We start from the raw sequence: 13,231 nt of genomic DNA on the forward strand, positions 1-13,231 counted from the left end.
GTGGAATACAGACAACAGATTGGGAAAAAGAAAAAGCAACATGATTGATTTACAAAGGATTATTATCCCTAGTATATAGCTACCCTGAGTTGATTGAAAACAACAATAATGCCATAGAAAAAGGGGACAGACTATAAGACAAACAGAAGAGGGTTTGCAAATAATCAATAAACATGTGTAAAAAGATGCTCGATATTGGTAGTCAGTGAATGCAAATTAAATAATAGTGAGTTTTCACTTTTCTACCAATCAACTTAGAAAAATTTTAAATATTGATAATATACAGTGTTTCCAAGTGTGTGGAAATGTGAACGTTCTTATACATTGTTTGTGGGAGTATGAATTGCTATGAGCTTTGAGAATGTGATTTGGCAGTTTGTATTAAGATATAAAATGCACACAATACTTGTATACCAGTCCTCAAATACCATGCATCAAAGAGAAGCACTGGTTAGCATTTAGTATCTAATTAGACCCTATCTAAATGTGTGGAACATAAAAGGAATCAGATTATACTCATTCTTCTTGCATATCCTAACAGATTTCTGTATGTTTAGATAAAATCGTATCTTAAAATCTAGATGTAATTCCACACATCCCCTCTTATCACTTCTCCCTTAGCCCATTTCATAGACCTGGTTTGAACTTTGATTTAGTGCTCTCGAAGTATTTTTTTTTTAACGTGTTTATTGGAGTATAATTGCTTTACAATGGTGTGTTAGTTTCTGCCGTATAACAAAGTGAATCAGCTATGCATATACATATATCCCCATATCTCCTCCTTCTTGTGTCTCCCTCCCACCCTCCCTATCCCACCCCTGTAGGGGGACACAAAGCACCGGGCTGATCTCCCTGTGCTATGCGGCTGCTTCCCACTAGCTATCTATTTTCGAAGTATGATTTTTTAAAAATTTATGTTGCATTATTTTTCTACTCTTCTTGGTCTTGAAAATATGTTTGTGAACATTCTTGACAAAAAGTGATGCTTATTCTCTCTTCGGGTGGATTCAGGAGTTGCTCCTCTCACAGTGAAGGGACCACCACCACCTATGCTTATTGTTGTCCTCAGAAGCAGTCATGCCACTGGACTCCTGACCCTATTGGCAGAAGAAGTAACACATATACTCTGAGGTTTACAAAAACTACTCATAGGAAAACCCTCTTTCACATTCTGTGAATGAGTTAAGTGATGACTTGGGAATTTTAAACTGTTACCTCTCCGTATTTATGTATTTATGTAAAAATAAAAGTTGTGGCATGTAAAAACAACTCTTTGAGGGAGAGTCCATTGCAAAAAAGGAAAACGACATAGGAAAAAAATAACTAGAAATGAAAGTTAGATGACACTGTATGTCAAAAAGAAGCTTTTTTAAAAAATTCCTAATCCTAAATAGAAAAATTACTATGGACGTTTATTTATTTCACAGATGATTATTGAACACCTGCCATGTCCCAGGCATTGTAGTTAGGTGCTGGGGGTACAAAGTTCCTGCCCTCGGGGACTTGACATACCAGTGGGGGAGAAAAGCATAAAAGAGTAAGGAAATAAAGAAATAGTTTTGCATAATGACGTGTGCTAAAAAGTGAAGAAAGCAGGGTAAAGGAATAATAAGACTGGCAGGTATGCTGGGTAGGCTATTTCAGAAATGAGGGCCAGGGCTTCCGTGGTGGTGCAGTGGTTAAGAATCCGCCTGCCAATGCAGGGGACACGGGTTCGAGCCCTGGTCTGGGAAGATCCCACATGCCGCGGAGCAGCTAAGCCTGTACGCCACAACTATTGAGCCTGTGCTCTAGAGCCCTCGAGCCACAACTGCTGAGCCCGCATGCCGCAACTGCTGAAGCCCGTGCGCCTAGAGCCCATGCTCTGCCGCAAGAGAAGCCACCACAATGAGAAGCCCGCACACCGCAATGAAGAGTAGCCCCCGCTCGCTGCAACTAGAGGAAGCCCACACGCAGCAACGAAGACCCAACACAAACAAAAATAAATAAATAAAATAAATAAATTTATAAAAAAAAAAAAGAACTGAGTGCCAGACATGGCCTTTCAAAGGAGACGACATCTCAAGTGATGAGGACGAGCAAGCCTGGAAAAGATTTCAGTGTCCGGGGCTGAAAGTAACTGCAAAGGTAAAGACCTTGAGGTTTGAATGAGCTTGGTGTTACTGGCATTTTGGGTGCAGTAGTCCTTTGTAGGGTAGAACTGTGCTGTGCATTGTGGGGCTGTGGGGCTCCTGGAGGGTGGTGAGCATCCCTGGCCCTGCCCACAGTATGCCAGCGTGTCCCCACTGTTAGGTCATTGTGATTACAAAAGCACTGTTGCTGTACATCATGGTGACTATAGTTAACAACAGTGTCTTATATATTTGAAAGTTGCTAAGAGAGTAGATGTTGGTTCTCATCGCAAGGAAGAAAATTGGAACTATGTGAAGGTGATGGATGTTGACTTATTGTGGTAATCATTTTGCAATTACACATATAACAAATCATGTTGTACACCTAAAAACTGGTACAATGTTATGTATCAATTATATCTGAATTTAAAAAGTAAAAAATAATAAATAAATACAAAGAATAAACCAAAAAAAACACCCCCACACCTTCCAAACACCTCCTCTCCCCCCAGGGTGGAGCTGTACTACCCTCCATAGAGAACCCCTACAATATGGAGGGAGGGGCTGGGGTGGATGTTAGAGAGGAGGATGGAGCAGTGGACAGCGACCAGGACCTTGAGCCCTGGCAAGGAGTCTGGACTTTATTTTAAGCATAACGGGCAGCCTCTGGAGTGATGTGATCTGATAAATATTTCAGGAACATCACTCTGGCTCTTCCTTGCAGACTGTGAAGAGGCTGTTGCAGTATTAGGTGATGGTGGCTTGGGCTGGAGGAGATCTACTTGGAGGTGAGAGAAGAATGATTCAGGATGCATGATGAAGGACTTGCTAATTAATTGATCGGGAGAGCAAAAGAAAGGGAGAAATCAGGATGGCTCCTGTGTTTCTTTATAACAAGCTAAGAAGAATATAAAGAAATCGTATGATGAGGTATGAAAATGAAGGAATAAATAATATTTCATGATTAAATTTAGGAGATGAAATATTCCATATTTATTTGAATTTGAAAATTCTCACGGATCCCGATTTTGATGCTTTGTTTAAAAAAGAATTTTAAAATATGTCTGCCAAAGCATTTAACATTTGGAAAGGATTCATGACTTGGACAGAAAAACAAGCATCATCCTATAGTTATTATACTCTGTGTTGTAATTTACTGGACTTAAGTTGGCTACGTTTCATGATACACATTGTGTGTAGTCATATTTCTTCCTTTTATTACGAAGCTAAAATGTTGTCATTTTTCTTCCTAAAACTAAAACAAACTAGCCATATATATACACTTCTGACATTTTGTGAAGGCAACCAACCCGCTCCATTTACTAAAATGGATGTCAGTATTTTTTAAACTAAAGAGTTAATCATTTATAGGAAGCAATGTGTGTACTCTAGATTAGAAGCATGGAGACTGGGGCATAAATATATCCTTAAACTGAAATTAAAGTAAAAAATGTGACTAGTACAAATAACAGCTTTCTTTCCCCTCTGCTGTGGATCTCTTGACTCGCTTGCAGTGCTAGATCACACTGTAGTCCCTGAGGACCAGGGAGGCAAGTGTACCAGACTGTGAAGGAGCTGATGTGACCTTAGTCTGCATTAACAGAAACACTGTCCAGAAGGTGATGGTAAACGTCTGTCCATCCGCTCCTGGAATATTGTGTTCTAGGTATAATGATCCAGGCACCAATGGGTGGCAGATACGAGGATACAGAGCTCAACTTAATATGAAGAAGGACCTTCCTTTATGGAAGGCTAAGAGCAGAGGGAAAAGTAGCAGGTTTTCTGAGGAGAGAGACTTCCTTGTTGGCTAACGGAGATGTTTAAGCAGAAGCCAAAAAGCTGTTTGGTAGGGATGTTAAGGAAGTGAGTCAGGCATTGATGGATTTTGGAATGGAGGATGTCTAAATTGTTTTCAGCATTGTAACTCTATCATTAAACATGGCTGTCTTACTAATACTGCAGAATTAAAGTCCTGCTGACAACAGCTGCGCCAGCCCTGCTGTTTGTTTTGCAATCGCTGCTTGGTTGTTAAACTCTGCAGGTGAAATAACAGAGTGACGGAGAGCAGTGCGAGTGAGATGGGCTGCCTCTCATCCAGAGTAGAGATCACAAACCGGTACCCCATAGGCAAAAGCCAGCCCAGTGATTTAGAAACATCTGGTGCAGGGAGCTTCTTTTTTTACAATAAGCAGAGTCATGTAAAAAAATCTGTATTTCAGAGCTCTCTCAAAAAATTGGAAGATTTCACAAAGCCCTGGGCCCACATTTGTTCATGACATCAGTGGGCTGGAGCTGAGTCCCTCTTCTTCAGAAAGGGCGTGAATCTCCAGTTCACCACAGTCCCCACCATTCCATCTCATCCATAACACCTTACTGTATCATCTGTCGCTTCCTTGTTGACATTTGAGGTTTTATTTTGGCTGTGCGGCTTGTGGGATCTTAGTTCCCCAAGCGGGGATTGAACCTGTGCCCCCTGCAGTGGAAGTGTGGAGTCCTAACCACTGGGATGCCAGGGATTTCCTTGACATTTGAGTTTTGACTTCTGATCAAGACACTGACACTCTTGCCCTTCTATGGAAAAAAAATAAAGAAGAAAGCAAAGTCAAGAATGAGAAAGCAGAGGAGTTGGAGGCGGGTCATCATGCCTTACCAAGAGCCCTGGACTTGGATTAAAAGGACCCAAATTTTACTCTGAGTGTACCTCTTATATCTCAAAGCCTACATTTCTTCATCTACTGAATAGGAGCAGTAAACAGGACTATGTTTATTTTTGAATGAGATGGTAAGTGCAGGACCACCTGGCACATAACCTTGCCCAAAGTACATGTTCTGGTTAGCTGATGTCTCTCTATGCTCTCCTATAAAACCCAAGGCAACTCTAATATTCCTTGTTCAGTGATTTTTGATTTTCATGTCTGTTTTCTCTTTGTGTCTTATTCAACTTTATATCACCAAGCACTGAACTTGACTTTTTGGTGAATGGAGTGAATTTTTTTTTTAAACAGGATTTTAAAATAATTAATTTTATATTTGGCTGTGCATGGGCTTTCTCTAGTTGCTGCTAGCAGGGGCTACCCTTCGTTGCAGTACGTGGGCTTCTCATTGCAGTTGCTTCTCTTGTTGCAGAGCATGGGCTCTAGGCGCGTGGGCTTCAGTAGTTGTGGCTCACAGGCTCAGTAGTTGTGGCGTGTGGGCTTAGTTGCTCAGCGGCATGTGGGATCTTCCTGGACCAGGGATTGAACCCGTGTCCCCTGCGTTTGCAGGCAGATTCTTAACCACTGCTCCACCAGGGAAGTCTCCAAATGGAGTGAATTTTGAGAGTGAGGGAAGAGAGAACAGAGAAAGAGGAGATGACTGGGCATCTCCTTCCTTCCCCATTTCTCAGATCCCCCTCCCCTCCTTCCTGGATCCTCAGTGTCCTAGTCCTGCCCTGAACTCCAGTCTCTCTAGAAGGATGTCCACCCATGCTTACCTGGACCACTGTGTGCCCAGTTTGAACATTCTTAAATTAAGAAAGTGGTTCTTTCTTAAACATATCCCAGCTCTTTATTTAAGAGCTTTATTATCAGGTTTGCTTAAGACTCCTGAAATAGTTACTAATACCTGGAGGTATAGCACTGTTTTGGTTTATCATGACTGTGGTTTTCACTGAATACTTAGTATTTTAAAGTGGTTGTTTTACTAACAAGTTATTTTGCTTTTGTGACCTGAAACAGTACTCTCAAATATTTACTGTGGTGATACCTTACTCAGATATATAATTTTTCTATATTTTTCAAAAAGGAAAAAAATCATAGTAGAAAAAAGAGAACAAGGGTAGCATGTTTGGTGGTATATGTTTCAGCAGGAGCATCTGGCCTGATTATCTTACAACATATAAAGCCTTTCCATACCTGATGTCAGCATGTGCAAGCAATGTTACTTTTTGTTACTATGTTATAATAATACTTGGGTGTATCTGTTTGATTAAATGGACTGTTTCTATGTTTCCTAGCAGTGTGGCTGTAGAAAGTGTTCTAAACACTTTTGTCAGGAAACCCTAGTTTTAATTCCAATTCCCTATTTACTGGCTAGGAGCCAAGACCAAACATTTAAACTGTTATAATTGCTAAATTGTGTTCGCCCCGGACCACATACAAGGTAATCTGCTAAATATGTACTCTGTCTGATCTCAACACCCTCAGTAGTCTACGAAGTAGATGTTTTTATTATTTCCATTATATAGATGAGAATATTGAGTCACAGATGGATTAGGTAACTTGTCTAGTTAATGATGGAACCAAAATTTGAGTCAGGCAGTGTGACTTCAAAACTTGCATTTTTAACAATAATAATAATATCAGCAATAATACTACTGTAAGATAGAAGTAATAGCTTGGACTTACATAGTGCTGGTTGTGTGACAGGCATTTCTCCAAGTGCTGTACATTCATTTAATTTATTCAAACTCATTGAGCTGTGCTTTCTTAGTTCATAGACTTGTTATGAGTATTAAATATGAATTGTGTGTGCTATAGAAATTGTAAATTAACTCAATTTCTTGGGTGGCATTATTGTACATTCGCACATAAGAATGAAGAATTTTATGATTTTTTTTTTTTAATTTTATGATTTTGAGGGGAATTCCCTGGCAGTCCAGTGGTTGGGACTTGGCGCTTTCGATGCCATGGCCTGGGGTTCAGTCCCTTGTTGGGGAACTAAGATCCTGCAAGCTGTGGCGTGGCCAAAAAAATAAATAAAAATAATTTTATGGTTTTGATTAATTCACATCCTTTAAAGTGACCAGGAAGGTAGAGTTTGCTGCATGCAGAAAGGCTGCATTTGTGTTAATTTAATAAAACAGTATGATAGTAATAGCTTGGTCCTTCTTTAGTAAGTTTGTAGTTAAATTTTCATTTTCCTTAAAACTTTTTACAAGATAGAATTTACTCAGGGCTGTTATTTAGTGACTGTATTATAACTGAATAATTGGAGGGACTAATTATCTGTCTTGTGCCCTAGTCCCTGTGGTTGCTATGGTGACTGCTTTAACAATGTTCAGTTACCTTGACTGCTGAATTAGGCTTCAGTGCATCATCCCTTGTTTAAAGCCATGTTTTCCAGGGTGGAACCACTCTGTTTCTGTAAATTTGTGTTTGTTATCATCTGAAAATTTTTAAGGCCGTCGTTTTATGGCCTCTGCTGTAATTCTGTGTGTGTGTGCAGCATGATGGAAAAAGTGAAAAGCCCTTAAATTAAATCAGAGTTTAATCCATGTCCTTAAACTAGATGGTAAGCTGCTTTAGGCCTTTTCCTATCCCTTACACCTGGTCCCAGCTCAGTAAATCTTTGCTGATTGACTCTCAAGTTAAGGATTATTTTTATAGTAGCATATGGTAGGCTTAAAAAAAAATACTGGTAGTTGAAAACTTGTTGGCATATATCCATTTTCAGATTTTTCTAGGTCTCATAAAGAAGCAGCAGAACCATCTGTCCCTGAAGCTAGGGTGGATGTCAGCGGTCTCCTTTCAGTTGCACTGTCTTTGTAGTGGATTGTCTTGCTGTGCTGTAATTAAGCCAGCCGGTAGGAGTCCCTGTATTGAGGGGGCCCTCTCCCTGCTGGATAAGTACCACTGGCTTTGTGTTACATGCCATGTTATTATGGAGTGGATAATTTTTTTTCCTGCATGGGTCTTGATTTAATATCAGGATCCTCTGAGCTTCTTCCAAGAAGCACCACATCTCCCTGAAAATAAATGGAGGATGAATTCTTTCTTGAGATCCTGAAGACAAATAAAAGCTTTTCTTTTTCTCATGTTCAAAAATGCTAAATGTTTATAATTATACTCCCAGTGAGCCACTTGGTTCACTGGCTTCCTTCCTGCTCTGGCAAAGGTAGTTTCTTTTTTTTTTTTTTTTAGTTTTTTTAGTTTTTTTTTAGTTTCTTTTTATGGCAGAGAAATTTTATAAAAATGTAATATTTTAAAAAATGCCTAAAAGTCAAGAACATAACATCTTTATAAGCCTCTCACTATGGGCTAATAAAAGAAAGGCTATATATGAGACTATTATGCTTGGATTTGAATATCCTTTATTCATCTTTTCTCTTATACTTACCTTCATAAAGCCTTGTGTTCCCCCCTACAGGCAAGCCTCCCTCCTCTCATCCATTCTCTTACCTCCTCACCCCTCTCCTGCCAAACATTCCACTTATCTGTTTGCTGCTCTTCTCCGTGGTAAGCAAACTTTCTTGTATCTTAACCTCCTCCCAGAATATTCTTTCTGTCTCCTCGACTGGGCTTACTTGTCTCCCCTGCAGCCTCCTGTAGAAGATATTGCTTGTTCTCTTCCATATCCTAAAAATCTAAGAATCCAGAGCCAGTGGCATATTCTCCCCCCACCCCACTGCAATCTCCAGACCATTATTCTTCTATCATTGCCTCTATTTTTGCTATGCGTCCTGTCTTTAGTCTGTTTTGACTGAATAATTCAGTGAGGAAGAATAGACTCAAGGAAAGAGCTAAGATGGGGAGACACAAGTGGGGAGTTCTTCAGCAAATATGTTATCGTGTGATGCTTTTAATTTTTTGTGAGAACCTATAACTGCATTCATAAGCACACAATTCTTTTGTATTTTTATTTATTTATTTATTTTTTGCGGTACGTGGGCCTCTCACTGTTGTGGCCTCTCCCCTTGCGGAGCACAGGCTCCGGAGGCGCAGGCTCAGCGGCCATGGCTCACGGGCCCAGCCGCTCTGCGGCATGTGGGATCTTCCCGGACCGGGGCACAGGCGGACTCTCAACCACTGCGCCACCAGGGAAGCCCAGGGTTACATATTTAAGAGTGTGTAGTTTTGGCATTTGAGGAAGCAGAACTGAAAAAAAAAGACATTAATAACTGCATTAACAGCATGGTATATACCGGAGGACTATAAATGTGGTGACTTAAATTCAGTGATTGGAAATTTAACATTTTTCATTGTAATTGAAATCTTCCTTAGAACATACATGTTTCCTTGACTCAGAAAGGAAAATACGTTGAGGAAATTTCACTAGTTACCTTATAATTCTGTAAAAATCTGTTACCTTTCAAGGGTATAAAAGTTCAGAACCAGGGTTCTCTGTTTTGCTTCTTTGCCCTGAGTGAGTGGTTACCTTTTCTGAGCCCTTGGCTTTCCTTCTGTGAACAGAAGGCACTCCATCTGCTGTTTTAAAGTGGAGATTTACAATTCAAACAAGACAATGTTTTGATCTTATACTCGTGTGTTCTAAGATAGCCACTTAAAATTAAGAAAATGATATTATTCAAGATCTTACTATCTTTTTTGTAACCTATTCAGAATTTATATTTTTGATTTTTTTTTGTCCTGATATGTATTTTTTGACCAATTTGTTGTGTTTTTGTTGTTAAGTTAAACGTGTATGAAAAGATGTCTCAGAACAGTATCCTATATTTCTAATGCTCAATGAGAAATTTGATTTGGACCCCCTCCTTTGGACAGACTTTTGAATAGCACTTACCACAATATCCTGTACATGTTGGTTTTCTTACCTTTTTTTCTCCCCATTCTTTGTAAACTTTGTGAGTCAGTAGCCTTGTCTTACTTGTTTTTGTCTCTCTCCAGGGCCTAGCACACAGTAGGTAGTCAACTAATGTTTGTTGAATGAAGACCTAAATCATAGTCTGGTTTTTAAAAGGTATAAATTTTATCATGTTTTCCATTTTGCTGAGGAGATAATGGATTCCTTTATCCTATTATTCCTATATCCCTAATGGGAAGGAAAAGTTAAAATAAAAAACATAAAAGTCTCTTCACCTTCCTCTGCATAATGGTCAACTCTTCAAGCATCACCAGGCAAGACCTGCACCTTGAGCCGGAGGACACAGCTTAGACTGTGGAGCTCACATGTTAGGATGAATTGTATGAAATTGCCATTTTTGTAGATCAAAATGATAGAATATTGTAATTCCACATGGTTCAGCCTAATGTATTAAATGAAAGGGTATGGGTGAGGGCTTAAAGTTTAATCCATTTTGGGAATCTATATTATCTGAGAACAACTGATATACACAAAAAGTCAAAGCAAAATTAATTAACTTAAGAATTAGGACCAAGATTTCATAGTGGATAGTCAGGGAAAAAAAAAAGAATTGATTGGAATTCTTTATTCTTATTTTACATATGAAACTATGCATATATTTGTGAAAATATGTTAGAAAAATAAAAATAAACTAATTCTTCAAATTGAAAATGAATGGTTTATTGTTACCTATGGTATTTTTTCTCCACAAAAAAGGCACATTACAACAGCCTTCACTTCACATCTGACTCTATGAGCATTTCGTTAAAGAGATCTCAAACTAAATTTGAGGACTTCATTAACTTTCCAGGGGTTAAAAAAATGCTTAAATCATTACTTTCTTATGAAGCATCCAAAATATAGTCAGGCTTTCTTATTTTATTTTCTTCAATTGGTAACAGTCTAAGGCTGTAAAATTCTTATCAGGGACTTGGGGTGTTATTGGGGCCCTCTTTTGTGGATTTTATGAAATCCTGCATCTTTTATGGACCTTATGAAATCCTGCACAATTTGAAATTTTATAGTGAATTCTGTTTGCATTGCCTTTGCTGTGTCCACAGCAGCGTTCCATGAGACAAGTACAGAGACACTGATTCTCCAACTATAAATAGTTCTCTCAACTCTACCCATTCCCCTTATCCTGCTTCCTTTTTCTTCGTGGCAGTTATTATCTCCTGATTATATTTTTTGTTTGTCCTTTGTCCCCTCCCATAGTTTCCAGAACATCTAGTTTTATATGTCTGCATAACCTTTTTAAAAAACATCTTAACTGTGAAATATGCTATATATACAGAAAAAGTACACAAACACAAATGTACAGTCTAACAAATAATATAAAGCCACTATTCATGTAGTCATCACCCAGGTGGAAGGAATAGAATGTATGAGCACCCCAGCATCTCCCTTTGTGCCCCTCCTCCATTGTAACTCCCCCACCCTAGGTAATCCATAATTTTTTTTTTTTTTTTTTTGCGGTACGCGGGCCTCTCACTGTTGTGCCTCTCCCGTTGCGGAGCAAAGGCTCCGGACGCGCAGGCCCAGCGGCCACGGCTCACGGGCCCAGCCGCTCCGCGGTATGTGGGATCCTCCCGGACCGGGGCACAAACCCGCATCCCCTGCATCGGCAGGCGGACTCTCAATCGCTGCGCCACCAGGGAAGCCCTAGGTAATCCGTAATTTTGGATTTCCTGTTTTATGAAATGCCTATTTAACTCTTTAGCCATTTGAAATATTAGGTTATCTGTCTTTTAAAAACATGGTATATAGGAATTCTTTATATATGTTCAGAATTCTAGTCTTTTATCATTTGTATGTGTTGCAAATATCTCCTGGTACACAGTGATTTGTCTTTTTGATCATAAATGATTCTTTCCAAAATGAGTATTAGCATCTCACAATAGGACAATGGCTTTTCTGCTAGCAAAATATAATATTTCCCCTTTCTCTTCATGAAAATTTTTTTGCTACAGTACCAGTGAGTATACCAGAGGTATAAATCCATGGCAGGTGTGAATGCCAAAGATTATGGTTTAAATCAGCAAAATATACCTTCTTAGATACTAGAAACATTTTGTCAAATGGCCTCTAGCTTTATCTGGGCCACTTGAAGAATCACCAGGAGATGTTATACAGTAAAGTTAATCCACTTAGGATAACAGCATTTAGTAATTGCTTTCATTAATCAAGGCAGGTTAATTTACTGTTTACTTGCATAATGTCAAAAAATCTGTTATCTACTGAAATCTTTTATACAGAAAGTTGTGTCTGTTTCCTTCATTAAGATTAAGGTTCAAATACTAATCCAAATTACTCAGAATCACCTTCTCTTCCTCACTTTTCTGACACCCCCACTCTCGTACAAGAGAGGCCAAACTGCATTATCAGTCATCCCAGAGCTCAGAGCTCTCTTCTTTTGTATTTAGATACCATACATTTACTTTTATGGACAGTTACCAATGGCATTACTATGGGAGAGGGCACGTGAAATTGTCTCTTATCTAGAAAAAGAGTTGGTTGTCTCCTGATGGTTGAGTGATATACATAGATGTTGAGGGAGACCTAAGTTTTTTTGAAAGCAGTATTCCTTAATTCTTGTCAATGTTTTCATCAGTACCACTATGCATGTATTATCTCTGCATATCTTAGCACTTTGTTTTGGACATTTTGGTCTTTGCTTCTGCTAAGGGGCTGAGTAAGAGAGGAACAAAAAAGTAAAGAAGCCTTGATGCTAAGTACATCCATTCAGTGCCCACAGCTACACATTACTGAAATCATGAGGAATGCTCTCTGGCACAAGTTAATGGTCATGGATATGACAGAAGTGGTAGAGGAAAAGGCCATGGAGAGGTACAAAGTAGGAGGGATGAAAGGATTCATCCTTGCTATCAAAATCTTATATTTATATTCCTAAATCCCATTTCTTCTTTCTTTTGACTATGATTTACTGATTACCAATTAAATTACCAGATACTATATTATTCCACAGGAGATCCTGAATATCTTTAAGTAGCTCCTAGTCTTAGAAGAGGAAAGGAGGAGGGAGATGCTAAAATAATTATAATATACTCTTATAATACATGATGTGTTGTGAACACAGAGAGCCAGTAACTTTACATGGAGAAAATCGTTTTTGAGCTGATCTTAGAGGGCCGGGTTGATAGACTTTGATGTTCAGTTAGATTTGAAGGGTTAGGGAGAGGGAGTTTTTCATTTGTTTGGTTGTTTGAAGGCTAGATGAATATTATTTCTATAAATGACAGAAGTGCTAGAAGACAGCAGATTTCTGTTTTCTGTATATTTATACATTATGACAGTTCACTTACAGACACACTCATCCTTGTACATAAATTATTCATATAATGTTTACCTTTCCCCAGTCTGAGTTGGCAGCTTTGGGCACAGAGATCAGGGAGCCAGCTCCTCCTTCAGTGGGTGTTTGGGTGGAATGCTTTCAAAGAAGTTCCTTTCTCTTGGCTCTTTTTTTTTTACCCCCAAGTTCAAAGATCTTGATTAGACATTTCTACTTGTGTCATACCTTCCTGATCTATTGATGTCCAGGA

General features: G+C 39.0%; 1 protein-coding gene across 10 annotated transcripts in view; it reads left to right on the forward strand.

Annotated features, from left to right (window-relative positions):
- BICD1 (BICD cargo adaptor 1) overlaps nucleotides 1-13,231 on the forward strand; it is a gene marked incomplete at both ends in the record, with an annotated part of 208,901 nt that overhangs the window by 13,907 nt on the left and 181,763 nt on the right. The gene's annotated exons all lie outside the window — the stretch shown is intronic.

This window comes from Leucopleurus acutus (assembly GCF_964270905.1).
Source record: "Leucopleurus acutus genome assembly, chromosome: 11".
Taxonomy (NCBI): domain Eukaryota; kingdom Metazoa; phylum Chordata; class Mammalia; order Artiodactyla; family Delphinidae; genus Leucopleurus; species Leucopleurus acutus.